The 26,212-nt window shown below is 49.1% G+C and overlaps 1 protein-coding gene across 7 annotated transcripts in view; it reads left to right on the forward strand.

Moving 5' to 3' along the window:
- The first annotated feature begins 15,044 nt into the window (after nucleotides 1–15,044).
- Sun1 (Sad1 and UNC84 domain containing 1) overlaps nucleotides 15,045–26,212 on the forward strand; it is a 45,212-nt gene continuing 34,044 nt past the window's right edge. For all 7 annotated transcript variants that reach the window (XM_021640697.2, XM_021640699.2, XM_060367999.1 and 4 more), the window contains exon 1: nucleotides 15,045–15,167. The gene's annotated coding sequence lies outside the window, so the exon portion shown is untranslated. The remainder of the gene's footprint in view (nucleotides 15,168–26,212) is intronic.

Raw genomic sequence — 26,212 nt, forward strand, 5'->3', positions numbered from 1 at the left:
CAGGGCATGCACAGGTAGTTCCAGGTGGTCAGCAGGTGGTCTGGGTGTCTTCACAAATGCCTGATGACTGGTCTATCATGTCCCTTGGGGCTGCCTGTAGAAGTGCCTGCTTACTGATCCCAACATTCCTCCCTTTTTCTATAATTAAAAATAGGGAGCTTGGGCTGCCTTTTATAAGGTAAGTTAAAGTATATGAATTTAGGCTCATTGGAAGCAGCTCTTGGTTGTCATGTAAGAGGTTGAGAGAGAGAAGAGTTATAGTGACAAAATGGTCAGGTTGTAGGGTTAAGAATAAGAGAAATCTCTGCCCTGGAAAACTCAGGGTAGAGGGTTGTCAACAGAGAGAGTTGCCAGCCATGCAAGGCAGCGGGTAGGGACTGGGGAACACTGGAAGAACCTGGAGCCACTTGTCCTGGTCCTGAAGCACAACATTCCAGCCTTTTGTTAACAAGTGAATAATGAGCGTAGATTCTCCTCTGGCTACTTCCTGCTGACACTGGGGGCGCTGTAGGGAGGTCAAAAGGGCTGAAGTGTTAGCCAAGTCCAGGAAGAACAGGCTGCTTTGATGCTTTTCCAGGTCTGTGAGAACATCCATGGCTGGGAGGGAAGGTGCAGGTCCAGCTTGTTGGAAGTCTGTGAGGTCAGAGCTGAACACCTGTAGCTGCTTTGGCGCTGTTGTATAGGAAACATCTGTGTCTGGCAGGACACTGAAACACATATATAGGCAAAAGACAAAGTTGAGTATGAAGAAAATCCTGTAGGTATACATCGAAAGGTTTGGATTGATGAGGCTTGTACATGGGAACCTCTGCCTACCTGGAGGGACCTTTATTTTACCCCATCACTGGCAATATTTAAAGAAGGCTTTGTTTTTCATCTGTCATCGAGGTGAGGTTTGGGTACAGAAGCATGCAAATTTAGAGGCCCTAGTGCCAGTTGGCACTAGGTGTAGAAACCTGAAATTCTCCAGCCTGTCTGAAGGAACGAGCATCTGGGCGTCTCCCATTGGGGGCAGAGAAGTAGAGGAACCGTGTGGGAGAGGGGACCTTCCCATGAGCAAGCAAGTGCGTGCGCGAGCGAGGGGGGAAGGAACCCGTAGAGGGGGTGTACTGCCCAAGGGAGAGTGTGGCCCTAAAGTGAAAGTCAGCATAGAGGGTCAAACCTAGACAATTAAGGCTACGGCTGAGCGGGGGTTCCTCCATCTCAAAAGATAGTGGGAAGTTGCCAGAGCTCTGCAGTCAAGTTTCCCCTACCAAGAGAGGCGTGTATGCTGAGAAAATGGAGTGAACTCACCAATCTAGCTAGTGGTTGTATGCAGTAAACAATAGTCTGGTAGCCAGGAAAGGAAGTCTCAAAGCCAGGGAAAGGGGAGGAGTCCCACCTTTTGAGATAGGCAGTAAGTGCAGTACTTATCTGGAGTCTAGTTGTCCTGAGAGGTAGATTTAGGTGGACTTTCTGCAGCTTACAAGAATTACTTTTGAGTTTTAAGAAAGAGATAAAACTTTAGACATGTTAGTATCATAATTGTACTCTGCATTGAGAAAAAGGCAGTAGACATACATATGTGTTAACGGCATAAGTATTTTTTAAGGTGAGCTCTGAAGAGGTAAAAGCCTTTTATGAAATAAAATGGAAACTTACTTGATTTTAACTTTAGTATAAGCATAGACATTATGGAGGCTTACAATCTTGAGCTTAGGACTATAATAGTGGCATAGTGGTATAGTGGAATGTTTTTGTATTAGAGTTAGATTAATAAATTAGAGTCCTACTGATAAAGGTCAAAACTCTGGACAGTCAATACAACAGTAGCAGAACAACAGGAAGAAATATTAAGCCTTTTTACCTATTTAAGATAACCTTAAATCACCTTAGACCTTGTAACCTTTATAATTTGCATTTACCAACCTTAAAACATTTTTTAGAACCTTTAAGTATTTATAAATTGCATTACCAAACTAAAGACACATTTTTAGACTCTCAAACATGTATGACTTACGTTTACCAACCTTAACACACTTTTTAAGACTCTCAAATATGTATAACTTGTATTTTATAACCTAAACTCCTTTTATCCTTAGACCCTACATAAGCTATATATATTTTATCTAGTGATATATCTTAAACTGATTAGTGAGCTAACAATGGATCTAATTGTCTGCTCTTTAGCTGCAAAGCTACCATTAGCTTAGCATAGCCATCAAGGTGATCAGAGACCTGAGAAGGATAAGTTATGAGCTAAATAAATATACCAATCCATGTGCCAATCAAAATGACAGAGATGACTGTTAGTCCATCACCTAGGCAGTATCCCTGGCTCCTGGGGTCTCATAATGTCATGGGCAGAGGTGGTCCAGCTAGGCACAGAAGATGAGACTGTTTCTGTGGAGAAAGAAACGAGAGAATGGCCTCACCTCACCCTTAGCAACATGAAACATTGACTCTCCAGGTGTCCAGTTTTGTCCACAGTTTAGGCTGGGCCCTAGCAGTGGGCCAGTTGAGGCAGTATTGCCCAGTGGTTAGCATACCACAATCCAGAGTCGAAGTCATCTGTCGTTGTGCCCAAATCTTCCTGGAGACCTTGGGGAGCTACTGTCAGGACTTTGGGACTTTCTGTCACAATAAGCTTACACATGTTAAAATGCCATATTGGTGAGCATAGCTGCCTTCCAAGCAGTTGACCCGGGTTCAATTCCCGGCCAACGCACCAATGTTAGGACCAATGCAGGAACGTGGAGGTTACACGCGGGTTCACAAATCACACCACGAGATCGGTTCCATGTGGGAGGTTTATTAGGGGAAGGGGGTTGCAGAGAGAGAGAGAGAGGGAGAAAGGAAGAAAGGAAGAGTAAGAGAGCGGAAGGGGGGGGAGGGCTCCAGTTCTCTTATAGGGTGACCCAGGGCATGCGCAGGTAGTTCCAGGTGGTCAGCAGGTGGTCTGGGTGTCTTCACAACTGCCTGATGACCGGTCTGTCAGGCCCCTTGGGGCTGCCTGTAGAAGTGCCTGCTTACTGATCCCAGCAATTTGACTGGTTACACTCCATTGTTATAGACAGCTCCTATCTCCATATATCAGCCTGAGGGTTGCTGGCCATGGACTTCATGGGTCCCTCAGTCATCACTGCCTGTGACGTGCATTCTAACATGAGGGAGTTGGAGTGCCAAACAAGAGCCATGACCAGGGTTATCAGGAGGGCATACAGCATGGTGTGAGTGGGGCTGGGCATCCGGGTGGGTGGAGGTTGGCCTCAGTGCCTGGCCCAGTAACTGCAGCCAGAAGCTGCATTTCTGTCCATCTCTGCTGTCCTTGTTGCCTGGAACTCCATCAGTGACGTGGGAACTGATCAGGGCTCTCTGCTGTTCCCTAAAGTTCTACCCATCCATCTCTTCCCATGACAGAAACGGCATCAGCATCCTGTGGACACTTGTTAGAAGTACATAAAGGAGGCCCAGTCCAACCCACCTGAGCCATCATGAGCACCAGGCTTTTTTTTTTAAGATTGTTCACCTTTTGATTTTAATTATTAAATTCCTTTATTTGTTGGAGAGGGCAAATAGGCTACAGTGTACTTGTAGAAATGACCTGAAGGGTCAGTTCTCTCTACCATGTGGGTCCTGGGGATCAAACTCAGGCTGGCAGGGTAACCCCAGCCTCTCACTGGGGGATTCTAGGCAGGTGCTCTACCACTGAGCCACCCCCCAACCCCTCACTGGGGGACTCTAGGCAGGGGCTCTGTCACTGAGCTGCACCCCAGCCCCTCACTGGGGAATTCTAGGCAGGGGCTCTACCACTGAGCCACACCCCAGCCCTTCACTGGGGATTCTAGGCAGGGGCTCTACCACTGAGCCACACTCCAGCCCCTCACTGGGGAATTCTAGGCAGATGCTCTACCACTGAACCACACCCCAGCCCTTCACTGGGGGATTCTAGGCAGGAGCTCTACCACTGAGCCACACCCCAACCCCTCACTGGGGGATTCTAGGCAGGGGCTCTACCACTGCACTGTAAAGCCAGCCCCTCACTGGGGGATTCTAGGCAGGGGCTCTACCACTGCACTGTAAAGCCAGCCCCTCACTGGGGGATTCTAGGCAGGGGCTCTACCACTGCACTGTAAAGCCAGCCCCTCACTTATTTATAGCAAGAGCTTTACTGCTGAGTTACCCCCACTCCCAGCTCAGCATCTTTGCAAAGGGATATACAATAAGTATTTTAGGCTTCACGGACCTTCCTGTTCAGCTGTTGCTGAGGCTCCAGCTGCACATTGGAGCCATTGTGGATTAATTGCTCATGGTGTGGGCGTGTTTCCCATTGCTCCAAACAGAATGGCTGGGTCAGATCTGGGGGTGAGTCCCACAGAGTCAGTGGTTATTTTTTATCTGCTTTATTGATCTGAAGTTAGAGTGGACAATTGGGTGAGTATAGACAGGCACACATACTGCAGAACCAGCCCCATAAAGGCAGAGCGCTTCAGGGGCCTGCTCTCTTCACCGTGGATTTGGGGCAAACACTTAACCATGAGCCAGCTCACCGGCTGCCTCCTTTTAGAGGGAAGATGCTAGGTTTGAAGAGAAGCCTCCCAGGGGAGGAGGTGGGAAAATGAGAGCAGGAACCCACCTCCTTCTCTACTTCATGGCCCCTTTCCTTCTGAAGAATGGAAAGAAAGCCCTTAGTCAACCACATGTAAACAAATGGGCTTCGTTGTTTGAGACTGTTTCTCTGTGTAGCCCTGGCTGTCCTGGAACTAATACTCCCCCCTCCCCCCCAGTAGACCAGTCTGGCCCCCTCTTAGAAATCTGCCTCTAGAGTGCTGGGATTAAAGGTGTTCACCACCATGCCCAGCTTAAAAACGGGCTTCTTACCATGTCAGCCAGTGAGATGGCTCAGTGGGTAAAGCACTTGTGAAGCAGGCCCAATGACCTGCCGTCAATGCCCAGAAACCACGTACAGCTAGAGAGAGAGACCACCTCCACATGAGCAGTGTAGCCTGTGTCTGCACACAAGAATGATGCACAGAAATAACAAAAATTAAAGGGCTGGAGCCAGGTGTGGTGCATGCTTTTAACCCTAGGACTCAGGAGGCAGAGACGGGAAGAGCTTTGAGTTCCAGGCCAGCCTGGTCTACAGAGTGAGTTCCAGGATAGCCAGGGCTACACAGAGAAACCCTGTCTCAAAAAGGAAGATCTCTGAACCAGTATCATTGCAGAATTCCTGTAATCCTAGCACTTGGAGATAGAGGCTGGAGAATCAGAAGTTCAAGACCAGCTACGCAGAATCTTATCAAAACAAACACAAAACCCTGAATCCAGGTCTGTGTAGGGAAAATATATGGTGCTGACAGGCAGAAGCAGTCCATTCCAGGAAAAGGGGGCTGGTGGGGGTGGGAACAAAACTAGAACACCATGAGCAGCAAAACAAAATACTTAACTGTTAGGTAAACTGGAGCACGGCCCAGGCTGGGGCTGTAACTCACCATGTTTGCCTAACATCAGCAAGAACCTTATCTCCATCCCAGCACCTCAATAATAATAATAATAATAATAATAATAATAATAATAATAATAATACTTCAAAGGAGCGAAAAGTGACACACAAGTTCATGGTGATGCAAATGAGGCAGTTCTAGCAGTTGCCAGCCTTAGGCTCCCCTACTGGGGAGGCTGAGGCAGGTGGATTTAAAAGTAGAGGTTAGGCTGAAATGCAGAGTGAGTTCAAGGCCAGCCTACACTGCGTAGACTCTTCCCTAGTATAAAAAGTAAAAAGGGCTAGGTGAGCCTGAGAGATGACTCAACTGCCTGCCACTCAAATCTGATGACCTGAGTCAGACCCCAGGCCCGTGGTAGGAGAGAAGCAATGCCTTAAAGTTTTCCTCTTATCATCTACACACTTGCACACAAACACATACATAATAAAATTAAATCTCAGAGAGGGGCTGGAGGATGGCTCAGTGTTTATGAGCACCTGCTGCTCTTGCAGAGGGCCCAAGTTTGGTTCCCAGCACCCACACACAGAGGCTCACAACCAGTCGCAATTCCAGTTCTAGTGGGTCACATGTCTTCTGACCTTCACAGGCTTCGGTCACACTCGTGGTGCACAAACACACATGTAGGCAAAACACCCATACACATATATCTTTAAAAAAAAATTGTCAGGGAATGTCATTTGGTAGAGAACTTACCCGGAATCCCCCGGGAGAGCCTGGAGCGAGGCTCCAGGGTCGGGGGCCTGCCTGTCGCACAGGCTACCAGTGGTTCACTCCCTTGCCTCCACCAAGGAGTAACAGTTAGCTGGCATTGGTGGTGCAGGCTTGTCTTTCCAGCTTCTCAGAAGGCTGAGGCAGCCTGAGCTACATGGGAGTCAAGCTCAGCCTGCGCAGCTGTGTGAGACCCTGCCTCAGAACAAAAACAAACAGCACTTGGGAGGCAAAGGCAGCTAGGTAGATCTCTGAGTTCAAGGCCAGCCTGATCTACAGAGTGAGTTCCAGGGCTGGGGGTAGGGGGTATATATCAATTAAGACGCTACCTGACAGCTGGATGGTGGTGGTGCATGCCTTTTGGAGACAGAGGCAGGCAGATCTCTTGAGTTATAAGTTCGAGGCCAGCCTGGTCTACAGAGTGAGAACAGTAAGGTTACACAGAGAAACCCTGTCTCAAAAACAAACAAAAGACAACAAAATGATGATACCTGACATCAATCTCTGGCCTCTACAGACATGCATATGTGGGCTTTGTGTGTGTGTGTGTGTGTGTGCGCGCTCACACACACACAGGGAGGGAAGCACTCAGAATTTCATCTGTGACTTTGTCAATTGTCCTATGGCCAGAATTAAATTCCTGGTGTCTGTCCCTTCCTGTGCCTTAGTTATGTCACATGTTAACATGATGAAGAGCCAAGCAGAATAGACCGGAATGCTCTGTACCAATTTTTCTATTTTTGTGTTTAAGAGGTCCTAAAATATTTCAATGCAGAGTTTAAAATACACGCACAGATGGGTGAAGGCGAACAGAACACCCGTCTCCTGTGTGGGTGAGCAAGGCTGTCGCTCCCGACCTGGCCCGGGTCTTGGTGAAGGGAAGACCGCTGTGTGACTAGGGGTGCCCCTGGGTGGATCCCAGCTGCCAGTCTGCAGGAACCAGCTGTTCTAGAACAAGTGCCCTGAGCACGCACAAGCCTGGCCAGTTAAAGGGGCAGAGGAGGCTGCCCTGCAAGCCATGAGGGCTAGAGGGGGACAGTAGGAGACCAGGCTAGACAGGTGTCAAGAGGGGGGTTGTCAGGGCTTCAGGTGAGGGACACGCACCTCCACCTGCATTTGTTCATACCTCTCCTTCCTTTGTTTTGTTTTTGTTTTTGTTTTTTGAGAGAGAGGGTCTCTATGAAGCCTTGGCTATCCTGAAACCTGTTACATAGACCAGGCTGGCCTCAAACCCAGAGATTGGCCTGACTCTGTCCCCAGAATGCTGGGATTAAAGGTGTGCACACCTGCCTGGCCCTTTGTTCCCTTCCTCAAGTGCCTATGTAGCGCGTTCATCCTCTGCCTCCCCACAACCTCCCAACTCCACACAGACAGCCTTTCCCTTTCCCTGGTCAAGGTCACTTCCTACAGTTAGAACAGACAGATTTACACTTCAGGGTCAGCTTATTTCAAAGACGTGATGCCTGTAATCCCTGGAACACAAAGACTGCAGTGAGTACAAAGTCAATTTGAGCTACCTAGGCCTTGTCTCAGAACAACCAAGAGAACCAAGGAGATGGCTCAGCAGGTAAAGCACTTACCACAGAAGCTGACAGCCCCAAGTTCATATTTCAAGGATCCATGAGAAAAGCTCTTGTGTGTGATCTCAGCACTCCTGATGACGTGAGAGGCCAACTGAAGAGATTCCTCTACAAGCTCACAGGCCAGCTGTATAGCAGCAGCCATCAGAGGAACCAGCTCAAAGGAGGTGGAAGGCAAGGGCTGGTACCCAAGGACAACCAAGAAACAAAAGAAATACGAGGAGGCATCAATCATTGGTGCGCAGGCCTTTAGTCCTGGCAATGGCGAGGCAGAGGCCTCCATGGTTCGAGGCCAGCCTGGTCTACAGAGGGAGCTCCAGGACAGCTAGGACTAAAACAGAGAAACCCTATCTCAAAAAAAAAAAAAAAAATAAAATAAAATAAAAAAAGGAAAAGGAAAAGGAAAAGAAATATAAGGAACTGATTGATGAGGTGGCTTCATGGTCAAAGGCACTTGTCACCAAGCCTGATGACCTGCATTCCATTCCCAGGGACCCACATGATGGAACGGACTCCTGAAAACTGACCGCCACATATGCACAGTGGTACACATACACCCACTTGCATAGGCTCCACCTCCATCAGAAAAATATTCTGCTTACGGTTCATTTATTATGCAACTAGTAAAGTAACATTTCTTCCAGTGAAGTGAAATTAATTAATTTATATATTTTTTCCCATGGTCTTCTCAAAATAATTAGTTTGGTTTGCTATATTCACTCATGTTTGTTTGTGTTTATTTGTTTTGTTTTCTGAGATAGTCTCATGTAGCCCAGGCTCATCTCACACCTGCTAGGTAGCTGAGGCTGACCTTGGACCCCTGACCGCCATGCCTCCCAAATGCTTGCATTATAGTTATATGTGAGTTTACCTGGTTTCTGTGGTGCTGCGGATGGAACTCAGGACTTCCTGGGCAAGCACTCTACCAACTGAGCCTTATACCCAGGCACATCAGTGTGTGTTTGTTTTGAAACAGTGTCTCACCAAGTAGCTCTGGCTGTCCTGAAACTCATTATGTAGATAGACAAGGCTAACTTTGAGTGCAGAGAGATCCATCTGCCTTTGCCTCCCAAGTGCTGGATCTAAAGGCTAAAGGCGTGCGCCACTAAACCATTTTTTAAATTTATGTTCCTCTTAAGACTGAGGACCCTGGTCACCCCTGTGTGTGTGAACTTCTTAAACATCTTGTGGCATGTCTATTCAGTTTCTTCAGCCCATCTGTGCCTTCTTACTAAGATGGCCTAGTCTCTCTGCTCTCCCCAGGATTCTGATTAGCACAGAAGTCTTTCTGTATCCCTTCCCTAGAAGGAAGTAAGCCCCTTTGTGCCTTGGAGTCTCCCATTTAGAAACCAGTGGCTCCCTTGGCTATTTCAGGTGACTCGGTTTCCTTGCCAGGCTTTTCTCCTGAGCTCAGGACCCAAGCAGAGTCTCCCCTCCCAGGCATCATCCTTGTAAGACATTGGGACCTCCCTAGAGGCTCACACTCAGGAATCAGCTGTTTGGAAAGCCTGTACCCACTCTGAGAGCCTGCTGGGAAAACTGCCCATTGCTCCCGGGCCAGAGCATCGTGCCAGTTACTAGTGTAGTAGGCCCAAGTGTGAGAGCGCACGGTTGCTTCAGCCCAGAACTGGGCTTAACCCCTGGAGCGCCAGGTATGCCCCCAGGCTCAATCTGCCTCAGTCCCCAGCAGGCACTCCACCCACCACACAGTCTACCGCTTCTGGCCCACTGAAATTTGCCCAAGTCCTGTGAGGTGCTCCTCTCCCCTCCCCTCCACCTGCTTATCCCCCATCTCCAGTTCTTGGGTACAGGCTTTTGAAACAAGGGGATATTTTCCTGGGAACGTTTGTTTCTTCTTCCGTTTATGCTGTGTACCGACGGGGTGCACACAGTCAGCGGAGTCTAACGGAAGCAGCAGACTCCATCTCCGTTCAAGAGAGAGCAATGGGGTAGGCCTCCATGTTTACAGTACCCACGTGGTGGCTCACAGCTATTCGTGAGTCCGTTCCTGGGAATGTGACACACTGGTGGAACCATCAGCTAAGAGGGGAAATCTCTGCCATTGGCCTCAGATGCTACCTGGTGGGCTCTTAAGCTTTGGACTGGTTGGCAGCCAGGGATCTGTTCATCCATTTCAAAAGGATTCCCCTAAAACTACAGGATGTTAGGTCAAGCAGAGGTGAGGAAGGAGTGCCTGTAAGTGGCTGGAGAGCCCAGGATAATGGGCATATGTGCGTGCACGTTCCAACCCTCTATAATCATGGATGCTGTGCTCACCCTTGTAGAGTCTTCAACACACACGGCTTTTTCCTTTAAACTTCAGTTCGTGGTTTGCTGACTGTAGGTTCATACCTGTAGTTCCAGCTACTTGGAAGGCTGTGTTAGGAGGATCACCTGTTGAAGTTCTGCCTGGGATTCAGAGTGAGTTCTGGGCCAGCCTGAGTAACTTAGTGAAACCCTGCCTCAAAATTAAAAAAAAAAAAAGGTAAAAAAGAGGGCTGCAGCTATTATTTCCTGGCAAAGGAGCCAGCCTAGACTCTCAAGCGCTGAGGCCTGTGAGACAGTTTAGCAAGTCCTTGCTCTATAAGCCTAGTAAGCAGCCAGTTCTTTTTGTTTGTGTTTTTGTTTTGAAACTGGGTCTCAGTAAGAACTCATTACACAGATCAGCCTGGCATTGAACTCAGAATTCTGCCTGTATCCGCCCCCCAAGTGTTGGTATTAAAAGTATGTGCCTGGATGGTATCAGTTCTACCTCTGGAATTCATGTAAAGGTTTGAGAGAAAAGATAATATAAAGAAATAATTTAAAAACAAGAATAGGGTGTAGTCCTGCAGTAGAGCACTTGCTAAAATCCCCTAGTGACAGGCTGGGGGTGTGGCTCCAGTCTCCTGGGGCTCTTGTTAGGCCCTGGATCTCTAGCAGTCATGATCATTGTATGGGGTTTTGTCTGATGTTTGCTCTGGGTGCTAGTGTGTTCCGCAGAGGCCCTTACTGCTTATCTGAACCACAGTCCTGTGTGTGTGTGTGTCCTCTGTGGAGGGGGGTTTCTCAATGCTGGTTTGGAACTGCTGTCAAGGTTAGATTTGTCTCAACCCTGACTTGTTACTATGCCCCTCCCTGCCACACCCAGAACCACACTGGGACTAGGAAATGCCCTCAGCCTCTGCAGGGAACCTCCAACAGCAGAAAGAAAAAAAAAAATTCTTTGTGGTGCTGCCTCCTGCCCCAAAGCAGAAAGCAGAAGGAAGGAGGGGGGACCCAGCAAGCAGGGAAGTCCAACTGCTTCCTTGAGAGACAGGGATTCCCTGGGCTTGGTCTCTGCTCTCCCAGCATTCTGACCTCCTTGCAGCAGCTGCTCCAGAGGCTGGAAGCGTCCAGCTCGGGTTTCTCAGCCTCCTCACTATGGGAGTCAGGTTCTGTTTACCCCTGACAGACTGATCTGGTGCCAGGTTTAAGCTCACCAGTGCTATCCTCAGCAGCCAGCCGGCAGTGTTGAGCAAGCGCAAGCTACTCCAATGCTGCTCTAAAAAGGAAAAAATAAAAACTAAAACTACAAAAGAATGGGCCGGAGGGTGGGGTGGAGGTGGAGTGCAGCTCTCAGCGGCACAGAGAAGCACCGGTTTCATTTCCCACACTCCTAAAGCAGTGGTGGCGGTGCACATGTCTGTAATCCCAGGATCTGGGAGCAGGGAAGTTCAAAGTCATCCTCGGAAATTCAGGCGAGCCTGGACTACATGAGACCCTGTCTCAAAATAAGAAAAGAAAAAAGAGAAGACAAACAGAAAGAAAGGTGTTGGTTTGGGCAATGGCTACAGTTCTGTCAGCAGAAAATAGCAACCCACGATGTCCACCACTACTGCAGGTCACTCTGAGGGGCAGCAGGTCCTGCAGGTTGTAATTATTTGTTGTTTGTTTTTGCCTCTTTGAAAAAAGAGCTCAGCCTGGCAGTGGTGGCACATGCCTTTAATCCTAGCACCTGATGGGGGTGGGGGAGGACAGAGGCAGGTGAATCTCTGAATTTGAGGCCAACCTGGTCTACAGAGTGAGTTCTAGGATAGCCAAAGCAACATAGAGAAACCCTGTCTAAAAAAAAAAAAAAAAAAAAAAAAAAAAGCCAGAAGAAAGAGAGACAGACAAGAACTCAAATAACAGAGACTGGCCTCCACCTCCCAAGGCCTGGGATTTCCAATATGTGCTACCAGAGCTAGTCTGTTATAGCTCTTATACATATACCTAGAAGTTGGAATTCCTCCATCCCTGGCAGCGGCTGGAGCTGTAGTTTCTAGGAGGCCTGGGTGTTAGAATTCCACAACTTTCTAAACAGCCAGAACTGTAGCTCTCGCCCTGTGGTGAAAGGGACCCTGGCCTAGCGCCCGGGTAGCTCTCTGGAACATCTCCTGCTACCTTGGCCTGTGGTTTCCCTTTCCCTTCTCTGGTTCACTGCAGGCTTCTCTCTTTCAGCCTCCAGTCTCCACCCTCCCTGGGCTGCTTCAGTCCGTTTTCTCCCTGCCCTGGCTGCTCCCTGAGTCACAGTTCAGGTTCCTCTTACTGCTGCAGCTTCTGTCACGGTTACATCTGTCTGAAGCAGCTTCTGAGGCTCCATGCACCAGGCTGTGCTGTCACCACTGCCAGTGCCGCTCCACAGCTTCTGTCTCCACATTCAGCCTGTGCTATGTAAAGCAGGCAAGAGATGACCAGCGGGAGCAGCTTTTTCCTGGGTTTACTGTGACATCATGGCAACACAGGACCATGGCCCAGGCTGACTGGCTGCCCCAGCTGGCCTGCCTTGTGAGCCCTAGCCTGCCCATATTGCCAGAGGAAGGGTGTCTGTACCAATCATAGGAAACCTCTCATGCAGCTGAAGCTTTGTGTTTGCACCAAGGACAGCAATGCCATTAGCACCAGTCACCAGGTCTCACTAAATTGCCCAGGCTGGCTTTGAGTTTGGGATTCTCCTACATCAGCCACCCAGATGGCTGGGATGACAGACAGGACCGAGCCATCAGACCTACCTGCTAATAAAGAGCCAAAACTGGCTGGTGATATACAGAGCTGGGGGAGTGTCCAGCATGCCCAAGGCTCTGAGAACAATAACCAGTACTGCTTAAAGTGAATGCAGCAGAGTGCCCTTTAATTTCAGCACTTCAAAGGTAGAGCTTGGGTGAGGGATCCATATTAATAAGACCAGCTACAGTAGACCCTGTGTCAAAAAAAAAAAACAGAAAAATAAACTGATTAAAAAATTAAAAAAGAAAATTACCAATTGTGGGGGTTAACACTTGTAATCTCAGGACTTGAGAGGTGGGGTCAGAAGGAGGATCAAGAAACCAGCCTGGGCTACAGTGATGATTCCCTACTTAAAAAAAAAAAGTAAAAAAGAGGCTGGGTGTGGTGGTCTATGCTTTGAATCTGTGAATTAAGAGGCAGAGACAGGTGAATCTCTGTAAGTTCAAGGCCAGAACAGCCAGAGCTACACAGAGAGACCTCCTTGTCTCAACAAAACAAAACAAAACAAAAAACAAAACAAGCCTGGGCTAGAGAGATGGCTCATCAGTTAAGAGCATTTACCTATTCTAGCAGAAGACCCATGCTGAGTTCCCAGCAACCAGTGTCGCTCACAGCTGTCTGTGAGTTCTAGGGGATCAGATGCTGCTTCTGACCTGTGTGGGCATTAGGCACACACATAATGCAAATACACAATGTAAGCAAACATGTATACACCTAAAGAAAATAAGAGAGAGAGAAGCCAAAAAAGACGAAACTAAGCCAAATAGCCACAAGGCTCTACCTCTGAATGCACAAGAGCTTCATTCATAACAGCTTCTAAGTGACAAAACCCAGACGTCCAGCAGCTGGCTCAGGGTTCAGCCAGCCAGAGCCTTGGGCCTGTGGAGCCAGCCAGCTGCCCAGCCAAACCCACCCACTTTACTAATAGCAGATTTAAATGTTTGCCACAAAAATCCTTGTGGCCTGAAGCCTCTAACACCTATTACAGAAAAGTCCCTCAACTTGCCAGTGGGGCAAATCAATACATTGCCTAACACTTGCCGTACAAGGAGGCCAGCGCAGGCCACACGAGTGACTATCCAGAGTCAGGAGCAGGCTGGGTGCGGTGGTTCACGCCTGTAATCCCAGTCCTGGGATGGAAAACTAGGCATTCCAAACTAGGGCATCAGAGTGATACCCTGTGTATGTATGCAAGCACTTAACTAAATAATCCATCTTCCCAGCTCAAGAGCCTTTCTTAAAAGTGTAAAATGAGCCAGGCATGCTAGTGCATGCCTTTAATCCCAGCAGAGGCAGGCCAATCAACATAGCTAGGGCAGCGTACAGAGACCCTGTGTAAAAAACAAAAAAACAAAACCAAACTAACTTTAAAAACGTGTAAAGCCAAGTTTGTTGGAAAGATGGCTCAGCCATTAAAGCCATTAAAGCCATTAAGAGCACTGGCTAGGTCACTCAGAACACTGTCGGTTGGTTGTCAGTGCCCACTTCTAGCAGCTCCATGGGACCTAAGAGGCCTTCGCAGGCACCCCCCCCCCCCCCCCAGTTTTTAAATAAGACAGAGCCAGCTACTGGTGGCATATGGTAGTAATCCCAGTGCTTGGGAGGACAAGGCAGGATTGCTGCGAACTGGAGGTCAATCTGGGCTACACAGGGAATTCCAGGCCACGGTAAGACCCAGTCTAAAAATAAAAAGGAAAAAAATAAAAAGTGGGGCGTGGTATCCCCACGCCTTTAATTCCAGCAACGCTGAGGCAGGCCGATCTTTAGGAGAAAAAGGCCAGCCTGGTCTACGTGTAGAGTTCCAGGCCAGTCAAGGTTTCAGAGTGAAACCCTGCCTACAAACAAAACAAAACAAATGCAATTAAACAGTAGTTGCAAAAACTGCGCAAGCGACGGGCGGAGTCCCCAGGGAGGGGAGGCCTGGCTTCCCGCCCGCAGGGCAGGGCGTCAGGTCTTCCTCCAAACGCTGCACCAGGGCAACGGAGGAGAAGAGGTGCCGGGAGTCCAGGGCACCTTCTGCAGGAACCGGGTATTCGGGGTGCACTGAAACCCTGCGTGGAACTCAGCGGGGAAGGCTCCGCACAGAACCCTAATCCTAACGCTACTCGAGAAGCGGCTCCTCCCTAGGCGCGGCCCCTCAAGTCCCAGCGCGCCCGCCCCGCCCACTGACGCTCAGGTCCCGCCCTCTCCCCGCCCCTTGCGGGCTGCGGCGGGACAGACGCCTTCCCATTGGTCTGGAGCTTGAGGAGACGAGCCTGGGGATTGACGGACGTTCCTGTCGCTCCCGCCTCCGACCCCGGCGCGGCGCGCGATTGGCTGTGGCCGTGGAGAGTCTCCGGTGCCCGGCCTGAGCGGCGCGGACGAGGCCTGAGGCGGCGGCGCGAGGCAGGTGAGCTGCGGCCAGCGGGCTTCGGGGGCCGAGTGGGCGGGGGACCGGGAGTGGTGGGGCGCAGCGCGGTGGTGCCGCGGGCACCGGGGGGCTGTCTCAGGGTCGGCCGGGATGTAGGTGGCGGGGACGGCCCGGAGTGGGAACCGCCAACCGGCCACGACGCGCGTGACGCCCTTCGCGCTGCCAGGCCGCGCTTCCCCGCGCCCTGAGTCCGGTGTCCCGTGTGCCCTGGCACTCCGGTCCCCGTTCGCCCCGGACCCCTGGCGTGTTGGGTTCCGGGGTCTCCTGCTCCGGGTCGAGGCGCGCCGGCGCCCTGCGGGGGCGCGCCCTCCCGGGGCGCAGGTGTTGGCAGGTGCGGGGCAGGGCACGGGCCGGGTGGCGAGTCCCCGGCCTAGGCACCCTACACCTGCTGCCTGTGCCGGGCCGGTTGCCTTCGGCTCCCAGCACTGGGCGCTACCGAGGCTGGCCCGCTGGAGCTTTGTTGGCTGCAGCCGGGGACCGTGGCCCTCCGCCGCGGGAACTTTGCTGCTCCCGCGTGTGCCGTGAGTTGCAGTGTGCGCCTCGCGCCTTCTTGGGACAGACGCCTGATTAGGTTTTAGCGGCCCTTCAGCTCACCGGGGTCGCACTTTAACTCGACTGTTGCACGTTTGAGGTCTCTCCAGAACTCTTTTCTCCTTTCTGGGCCCCAGCCTCATTTTCTTCCTATCTTCTTTTCTCTCTTCATTTTACGAGTTTTGACTGTCTTGCTCTGTAGACCAGGCTGGCCTCACAGAGATCCGCCTGCCTCTGCCTCCCGAGCGCTGGGATTAAAGGGGTGTGCCACCAATGCGGGGCTCAGGCCTGCACTTTTATGCTGTGCAGGCTGTGGTGAACTCTGTCCAGGCTGTGGGTGATACGTTTGAGCCCTTGCTGCAATCACCTGAGGGTCTAAGAGGACTCTTCTTGCTTTACCTTTTTGTTTTGGCCAGGTCTTTGGTAGCTCAGGCAGGCCCTTAGCTGAAATCCAGCTCTCCTGTGCTTCCAGCTCCCCATTGCTGGGATCACAGGTGTGCCCTACTACCGTGCCCTCACTTGAAGTTGTGCCAGAGATTTGAAGAGATACTTTTTAGTTCCTGAAGGTTGGCAGCCTCAGTTTATTTACCCTTTGGTCCTTTTGGGAGAGAGCAGAAAGGGGATGAATTCAAGGTGGCCAGCTGCTGCTCCCTCGCTCTCTCTCTCTCTTCTCCTGTGTGATGAAAATTTCCACTTTAAATTGTTTACAAGTGTTATGCAGCCATCACCGTTACCTAGCTCCATTAGCCTTTCACCACCCTGAAGGGAAACCCAGTTCCCAGCAAGTGGTCCTTCCTGTTGTCTTCCTCCCTGTCCATCAGCTCCTGCTCTGCTTACAGCCTGTGGATTTGCCTGTTCTTGGTATCTCACTTAAGGCTCCTCTATGCCAGGTAGCATGTCTGTATTCTGTTCCTTTCTGTGGCTGAGTTGTTTCCCACTGTATTTTTTATTACATTTTATTTGCATGTGCATGTTTGTTTGCTGAGGTTAAGAGGACAACCTTCCGGGAGTCACTTGTCTCCTTCACCTGTATGAGTCCTGGGGAACTGAACTCAGGCCTTTAGGTTTGTTAGCAGGCAGGTTTACCCACTGAACCACCTTGAAGGCCCTATTAAATCTTGTTTATCCACATCAGTGGGCATTTGGATTGTTTCCACCTGTTGCTGTTGGATTATTTAGCTAGCGCTGCTTGGAACATGGGAACAAGTTTAGACTTGACCATCTCTCTCTCTCTCTCTCTCTCTCTCTCTCGTGTGTGTGTGTGTGTGTGTGTGTGTGTTTTCGAGCACGTGGAGGCTCAAAGTTAATGTTGGGTGCCTATCTCAATCATTCTCTACGTTTGTGTTTTTGTTTTGATTTTTTTTTTTTTTTCAAGACAGGGTCTCACTGTGTAGCCTATGCTGGCCTGGTTCTGTAGACCAGGCTGGCCTCAAACTCAAGATTCACCTACTTATGCCTCCCAACAGCTAGTATTAAAGGCATGCAATACCACAATTTTTGAAACAGTGTCTCTCACTGGGACCCAAGGCTCGTGAATTTGGCATAAACTGACTGGCCAACAATCTCCAGAGATCCTCCTGTCTCTGCCTCTCCAGTATTAGGATTATGGTTGCAGGCTGCTGTGCCCAGCTTTTTCTGTGGGTCCTGGGGGATCAGACTCAAGTCTGTGCTTGTGTTTCCAACTCTTTACTGGCTGGGCCATGACTCTAGCCCCTGAGCACCTGTTTTTAATTCTTGGAGTATAGACCTAGGAGTAGAATTGCTGGGTCACATGGTTATTCTATGTTTAACCTTGTTCAGAGCATCCAGACTGCTTTTCCGAAATGGCTGCATGTTTTACACTCCCACCTACAATGTGGGAGAGGCCCACTTTCTCTATATCTTTGGCAATACTTGTTTTCCTTCCGTCTGCCCACCCTGCCACCTCAGTGGGTGTGAAGTGTATCCTTGACTTTGATCTGCATTTCCCAGATGACACAGTGATTTGTGTGGATTATTGCTATCTGTATGTCTTTGGAGAGATGCCTGTTCTGTCCCTATCTTTCTTTGTTTTTCTTCCTTCCTTCCTTCTTTATCTTTCTTTCTTATTTTTCCTTCCTTCCCTTCTTTCTTTTTTCCTTCCTCCCTTCCCTTCTTTCTTTTTTCCTTCCTCCCTCTCTCCCTTTTTTCTTTTTTTTGTGTGTAGTCCAGGCTGGCCTGGAACTCACAGTTTACCTGCCTCTGCCTCCCAAGTGGTGGGATTAAAGGTGTGCTCTACCATGCCTACCCTATCCCTTTTTTAATTAGACTATCTTGTTGAGTTATGGGGTTGTTTATACATTCTGGACACAAGACCCTAATCAGACACATACATGACATGCAAATACCACTCTGTCTCTGTCTCTGAGATAGCATTTCACCATAATTTCAGACTACTTGCAAACTCATGGTCCTTCTGCCTCCTGAGCACTGGCATTACTGGTGTTTGCTATGATGCTTGTTTCACCTTTGACATGTCCCCATCATTGTTATTTGTGTGTGGTATATATGGGTGTGTGTGTGTGTGTGTTAAGTGTGTAAGTAAGTGTGTTAAGTCAGAGGACAACTTTGTGGAGTCAGTTCCACGTGTATCCTGTTTTTGTGCTGCAGGTGCTTTCACTACTTGCCAGCCATGACCATCTTTTTGATACTGCTTTTTTGTTTTTCAAGACAGGGTTTCTCTTTATAGCCTTTGCTGTCCTGGATTTGATTTGTAGACCAGGCTGGCCTCGAACTCACAGAGATCCTCCTGCCTCTGCCTCTCTGAGTGCAGAGGTGTGTGCCACCTCGCCTTGTCTGATCTAGAACTCACTATGTAGACCAGGCTGTTTCAAACTTTAGAGATTCACCCACCCGTCTCTTGAGCATTTTTAATGCTCAAAGTGATAAAGCTTTTTTTTTCTGCTTTTTTTTAAATCTGCTTTTTTTCTTTAGGTGGGCACATTGCAAACCCCAGATCCTGAAGACTTGTCTGTATGCGTTATTTTGAAAAGTTTGATAGTTTTTCTGGTATATTTGGGTCTTGCTCTGTTGTGAGTTCATTGTGGGCTATGACATCTGACTTCATTCTTCCCATGGAAGGCTTGACTGTTGTAGAGTCATTTTCTCCCTTTGTCAGTTGGCCCCAGATATAAGGTTTACCTTTGACCCTGTATGTAATTGTGTTGGAGTATGTCTGCTTGTATGCCAGGATCACATTGGCTTGCTTTGGATTTTGAAATTGTTATTCCTCAGCTCCCTTTCCAGACTCACTTGCTCTCTGGAACCTTCTGCAGTTCTGTGTAATGAGGAACAGCTTTTCCAGGGCTGTAGAAAGGGCCCCTGGGGTATTGACAAGGGTTACAGTCCATCTGTACATCCCTGGGGCAGCACAGCTTGCCAGAATAGTGAGTCTTCCTGGTCTTGGACTTCTTACATTTCTTTGTGCCTTTCAGTGCCTGGTTCTGCCCTTGGGTGGTTGAATTTTCAAGGCTATTTTGCCTTTGATGCTGTTGTGGAAGGGATTCCTAATTCTACTTGACCTTGTCTGTTGCCAGCATGTAGAAGTACAGCTGTCTTTGTGTGGCTGTGCACCCTGTTGCTTTGCTGAATTTATTACCTTTTATCATTCTCGATTGTGCTTTAGGATATTCTGTGTATGAAGTCCTGTCAGCCGAGAGTAAAGGTTGCCTTATTACTACTGCCTTTCCGGTCTATATGCCTTTTCCTCCTTGAGCAATAACTCTGCCTGGAACTTCAGGACAGTGTCAGATAACACTGCTGCCTTGTACTGTTCCTTTCCGCTCTTGGGGAGCATTCGGTCTTTTCACCTGTGGGCTTGTCAAGATGCCTGGATGATGCTCTAAGGACGTTCCCTCCCAGGCAGACAAGTCTGTGTCACTGAGGATGACCTTGAATTTCTGCTCCACCTGCTACTGAGCCACACCCACACTTTTTTTTTTTTTTTAATCTTGCATTGTAGCCAGATTTGGAGTTCTACCTCCCCGGTGCTGGGAATACAGAAGCGAGCTGCCACACCTAGCTTGTTGAATATTGTGGGTGAAGGGGTGTAGGGAGTCTCCAGTGCACTTCTCTACCTACTGCCATGGTCATGTGGTTTAGTTCAGGTCTGCCTTCCTCCAGGCTTCAGTTTTCTCACTTCCAGGTGTTAAATGGGTGTCACTAGTTTTTGAGTCTTTGGTGATTCTTGAAGGAAAACCAGGTGCCATTCCTGTTCCAAAACTTTCTTTGCTTTTGGCCCCTCCTTCCTGTCCCGTGCACATTTGCCTTTCCCTGGACTCCGACACCTGTGTTCAACACTCCTCGGCGTGTGGGCACATGTGCCATAAGCACCTCTTTAGAGAGTAGAGCACAGCTTGCTAGAATCAGTTCTCTCCTTGCACCTGGTGCCAGGGATCCAACTCAGGTCAGTAGGCCGTGTGGCAAGTGCCTTTGCCTACTGAGCCATCTTGCTGGTCCTGTGCTCATCTGTCACAGGGACAGGCTGACCGGAGCTTACTGGGTGACCTGTTTTCAAAGAACCCTGGTATTTAATGGAGTGTGCTTCACCCTTCTGGGTTTGTGAGTCCAGTGTTCTCCCAGGTACTCTGCTGCTTTGGGGGTCACAGCCCATCAACCAGGCCAGTCTGCATTTGCTCTCAATAAACAACGGCAGCAATTTTAGAAGTCAGCTTCCAGACTCTTGCCCTCCCTTAAAAGTCTCAAGTGAGGCCAGAGAGTCCCAGGGGTTGGTGGGAAGCCTCCCAGGGCACTGTTCCTCAGGTGTGCTCCTGAGTGCCCGGAGGAGGAGGTGCCCTGTTGCTCTGGTGAATGCTCAAGGGGCTGTTCCTGGATACTGGCTGGAGGCTTGCCATGCTGCCTTCTTGAATGAAAACATGCTCTGGTTTTCTGAAGCTTGCTTCTCCCCAAATTTGGAACACACTGCCATTCTGGACCTCCTACCCTGCTAGATTTTCCGATGGTGAATATGAGAATGCGAGCTCTGCATCTGAAACCGGTCCCTTCACAGGTGACAGAGGAGCTCTCCCTGAGGTGCAGGGTTCTGGTGGGCTCTCACCAGAAGAGCAGCCTTTGGAAGAGCAGCCAGTGCTCTTAATCGCTGAGCCATCTCCATCAAGCAGTGCATCTGCACCCCATCCTGTTAGAGGTGTGGGTCATGGATTTCAGTGTGGAGACAAGATCTCTGTGACAGAAGCCTCTTGACCTTTGCAGAATTAAGCTCAAGTCTCAGACAGGTGGTGTGAAAGGGTTTGCTGGACCAGAGGTTCCCCAGCAACAGAGAGGATCCCCTCGGGGCATGAGTGCTTCAGAGTGCCTCTGTCTGCCGGCACAGCCGCTGCTGCTTCCTTCGCTTTGTAGTTTTTCAGTGTTGGCCATTGAAGCCAGGTCCTCACACATGCTTACTTAATTCTGTCACTGAGTTGTATGCCCTGGTTGTAGGCTTTTCTTTTTTTTTTTTTAATATTTTTTGAAGCAGGGTAAGTTGCTCAGGATGCCTAAGTATTCTGTAGAACAGGGAGGCCTTGAACTTGACATCTTTTTGTCTCTGCCTTTCAAGTAGCTGTGATTATCGACCTATCCCACCATAATGATATTTTATATTTATCTGTTTGTTTGTTTATTGGTTTACTGAGACAGGGTCTTTCTGTATAACCCTAGCTGGACTAACACTTTCTCTGCAGACCAAGCTGACATGAAACTCAGAGATCCACCTGCTTCTGCCTTCTGAGAACTGGGATTATAGGTGTGCACCACCATGCCTGGCTTTCATTTGTTTGGTTTTTGTTTTTAAAGCAGAGTCTGACTTTGTAGCCCAGGCTAGCCACCAATTCTCTATGCTCCTATGCCACCCTTCCCAATGTGTGGTTCAAGTATGGTCTACCAAACCTAGTCTAAGGTAGGGCTGTGTGTGTAAAGTGTAATGCTGATTTTTTTTCAATAAGTATGGCAAAATTATTTGGTTTTGAGACAGGAAGGACCTTGCAATGTAGCCATGTTGGCTTGGAATTTGCAGTCCTCCTGTATCAGTTCTGTAGTTATACATTAGGCCTAGCAGAAATTTTACAAGTTACTCTGGGATATTCTTAACCATAGAGAACTTTCCTAGCATACAAAATATCCTGGGTTTCATATCCAGCACTGCAAAGAAAAAACATTTCAAGTATTATTTTTTTAAAAGATTTATTTATTTTGTATACAATGTTCTGCCTGTGTGTACACCTGCATGCTGGAAGAAGGCACCAGATATCATTATAGATGGTTATAAGCCGCCACATGGTGGCCAGGATTTGGAAGAGCAGCCTTTGGAAGAGCAGCCAGTGCTCTTAATCGCTGAGCCATCTCTCCAGCCCCTCAAGTATTCTTGACAGTGCATGGATACTGTTATTGAGCCTGCTAGCACCTGCCTGCTGTGGAGAGCCAGTCTTAGGTGATGGTGAGTCAGTGAGGTGGAGGTGAAACATGCATGTACATGGCGTGTGTGCTGTGTCTGTGTATGGCTGTCGGGAAGGTCTTCCAGGGAGGGCTCAAGTGAAGCACCTGCCTAGAACAGCTAGGGGAGCACCCACCATCCACTATGGTAGGAGAAGGTTTCAGAGCACTGTTGAGGCGTGAGGCCTATGATAGACGGTGCTTCCTGGGAAGCTAGGGCAGGGCCTGGTATCGTGTGCTCCCCACCTCTTGGATTATAGGGATGCCCCCTCACACCTGAGTCCCCAGGATTGACCTCATATAGTGTAGAGAGGGGTTTTAAGACACACTGTGGTCCTCCCCTGGGGCCGGTTGTTATGATATCTGGCCAAAGCTGTGATGTGGCTTGCTGGGTGTACTTTTGACAGTACCAGGAGGTTCCAGCCCAACTGCAGCATCCTCCAACCTACCCAGAGACAGAGGGTGCTGACATCAGGGTTGTTTTGTTTTGTTTTCAGATTTTTTAAAATTTATTTTTAAATTTATTACAATTATTCACTTTGTATCACAGCTGTAGCCCTCTCCCTCATCTTCTCACATGCCCCTCCCCTAGTCCACTGACAGGGGAGGTCCTCCTCCCCTTCCCTCTGACCCTAGCCTATCAGGTCTCATCAGGACTGGCTTCATTGTCTTCCTCTGTGGCTTGGTAAGGCTGTATCCCCTAGGGGGAGGTGATCAAAGAGCCAGCCACTAAGTTCATGTCAGAGACAGTCCCTGTTCCCCTTACTAGGAAACTCGCTTAGAGCTGCCATGGGCTACATCTGTGCAGGGCTTCTAGGTTATCTCGATGCATGGTCGTTGGTTGGAGTATCAGTCTCAGAAAAGACTCCTGTGCCCAGATGTTTTGGTTCTGTTGCTTACCTTCTGGAGCTCCTGACCCCTCCAGGTCTTTCTATCTCCCCTTCTTTCATAATATCCCCTGCAGTCTGCCCAAAGTTTGGCTATGAGTCTCAGCATCTACTTTGATACCCTGCTGGGTAGAGTCTTTCAGAGGCCCTCTGTGGTAGGCTCCTGTCCCCTTCCCTGTTTTTTTTTTTTTTTCCCCTCTTCTGAGGTCTATCCCATTTGCCTTTCTGAAAGAGGATTGAGCATCTTACCCAGGGTCCTCCTTGCTTAGCTTCTTTAGGTGTACAGATTTTAGTATGATTATCCTATATTATATGTTTAGTATCCACTTATAAGTGAGTATATGCCCTGTGTGTCTTTCTGCTTCTGGGTTACCGCACTCAGAATTCTCAATAGAGGAATATCAAGTGGCAGAGAAACGCTTAAAGACATGTTCAACGTCCTTAGTCATCAGGGAAATGCAAATCAAAATGACCCTGAAATTTCACCTTACAGCCATCAGAATGGCTAAGATCAAAAACTCAAGTGACAACACATGCTGGAAAGGATGTAGAGAAAGGGGAACCCTCCTCCATTGCTGGTGGGAATGTAAACTTGTACACCACTTTGGAAATCTGGCATTCTCTCAGATGATTAACAATAGTGCTACCTCAGGATGCAGCTATACCACTCCTGGCATATATCCAAAATATGCTCAAGTATACAACAAGGACATCTGCTCAACCATGTTTGTAGCAGCTTTATTTGTAATAGCCAGAATTAGGAAACAATCCTGATGTCCCTCATTTGAGGAATGGATTCTGTAACACCATGGAATACTACTCAGCAATTAAAAACAAGGAAATCATAAAATTTACAGGAAAATGGTGGGAACTAGAAAAGATCATGCTATCAGTTTTTAAGTTTGTCATTCAGGGTGTCTCTGAGACCAAGTGCTCCGTCATTTTCCACATAGAGTTTCATCACTGTGGGTGCAGAGCAAATCTCCTGTGTGGCCAGCAGCCTTAGGCCCAACCCTGACAGCTGTCCCCAGCTGTGGCTTCCAGCAGAACCAGTACAAAGATTGTGCTTGTTTAATTTGAAAGCTGCAGTTCTGTTCTGTGTCTTAGGTTTGTGTCATTTGCATGAATCGACATTCAATTTATTCCTGAAATTTTCCTGGGGGGTGTGTGTGTGTGTGTGTGTGTGTGTGTGTGTGTTTTTCCCTGTGAATTAAGTACAGACATTCTAGGTGGCAAAGATTCAGGTGATAGGGTTGGAAGGACTGACACTCACTTTTGACCAAAACATTCACAGACAAGACCTGGGCTTTGTACTGTCATGTTTAGTGTATGTGGCTCCTGTAAGGGAGAGTGGTGTTGAGTGAAAAATCAGTGTGGCTGAAGGATCCTGCTGAGACATGCCAGGGCTGGTAGCCTGGCGGGGGTGGGGGCAGAGGTGGGGAGAGCATTTGCCTAGCGTGTGGAAGGCCCTGGCTTCTATCCTTGGAGTTAGAAAAGGAACACAAACACCCTTCCTCAGACTGGGCGCAGCGGTTACATCTGAGCAGTTTCCTCTCTGACCTGTGTTCTCCTGGGCAGCGTTAGCAGAGGACAGAACAGGCCCTCGTCCAGACAACTTGGAAGGCAAAGCTCTCTCCCGTGTCCTGGCTCTGCTCTGTGTGTTCTCTGTGGGCCAGCGTGCTAGGTAGGCTAGTTCTCAGAGCTTGCACTCAGCTCCTGCCTTTGCCCCAGCTTCAATCAAATCCCTGTGAGGAGCATGCTAGGAGGAACAAAGTTCATCTCAGCGGCAACACTGGCTAGGCAGCCAAAAAGGCTGGGCGAGTGACAGGACCTCTGGTGACCAACAGGTTTTCAGGTGCCGTTGAAAGCAGTTGCAGTTCTTCACCTATGCTTTTGTTCCCCTTTAGCCCCTGGATGCAGGTCATTCCCATAGACTGTTCTGCCCCAGAGAACAGCCTCTTCAGGGTGTGGCCAGGAGGCAGACTCTGGTCAGCAGATGAGAAGGCCTTGGGGTGAACAGTGTGAAGATGCTAAACGCGTTCTTGGGCACCAGGCCTGTAGGTGATGCCATGAACTTGTGAGGGTCCGGGTGTTTCTGAGCCGTCTATGCTGATCAGTGGGCTTCAGTCTTTTGTTCAGGACAGGGTTGAGTTAATCTTCCATCTCGGGGGTTGCTGGCCTAGGAGGAAACAAATCCTTAAAATGTATTTCTTTTTAAACTTCAACATGCATTTAGAGACACAGACAGAGGAAGACACTCGGTGGTGGTGTATACGTGTGTGAGGTCAAGGGGGACTTGCAGAGTCAGTTTCCAGTTCTTTCCTTCTACCCTGTGAGTCCCAGGGATTTGAACTCAGGTTGTTAGGCTTGTCTCCAAGCACCTTGACCTGCTGAGCCATCTTGCCAGCCTCTCTCCCTTCCCTCCCCCTCGCTCTAACAGCTGTGAACCTAAACCATTCTCTTACAGCGTAGTTTATATTCCCACGCGTAATTGTAGCTAAGGTTGCAGCATGTGTCCGTCAGGCTCTGCTTTGTGTGCACTAATCCATCCTGTCCTCCCTGTTTTGGTTTTATGAGATCATCTTATTCTCCACATAGCCCAGGCTGGCCGTGAATTCACGGTCCATCGGCCTTAGCTTCCTGAATAGCATTGACTGCAGGTGTGTGCCAAAAAGCAAAATAAGTATTAATGGGGCTGTTGTGTGTAACTCAGATCTACAGTTAGCTTGGGAAGGAGTGGGCTGCTCTCCTGACTGGCTGGAACCTGTGAGTGCAGTCATGTTTTCTGGGCTGTGGGGTAGTTGGCTGGATCATCAGTAGACCACTGGCCTGGTGAGTTAAGGCCCAGGGCAGATGTTCCAGGCTCTGCATCCTCACTTAACCATCTTGGGAATTGGAGAGTGAAGAGCTGCAGCCAGCTTTTTTGTATTTAGTGGGCTTCTCTGGAGAATGTGATCCCAGAGCTCTCTAGATTCAAGAGGCATCAGGTTTAATGGAGCTGAGGGGGGCAGGGGAAGTCAGGTCTGTTCAGGATTGATGTCCTTAGTTGTGCTTCCTCCCTTTCCTGCCCCAGACCTGGCTGCCTGGACTCAGCATGTGTTCACACTGGTGAACACCCTTGCACCTCAGTTCATTAAATACCGTTTCAGAGCCCCCTGC

This window comes from Meriones unguiculatus, chromosome 15 (genome assembly GCF_030254825.1).
Source record: "Meriones unguiculatus strain TT.TT164.6M chromosome 15, Bangor_MerUng_6.1, whole genome shotgun sequence".
NCBI classification, from domain to species: Eukaryota; Metazoa; Chordata; class Mammalia; order Rodentia; family Muridae; genus Meriones; species Meriones unguiculatus.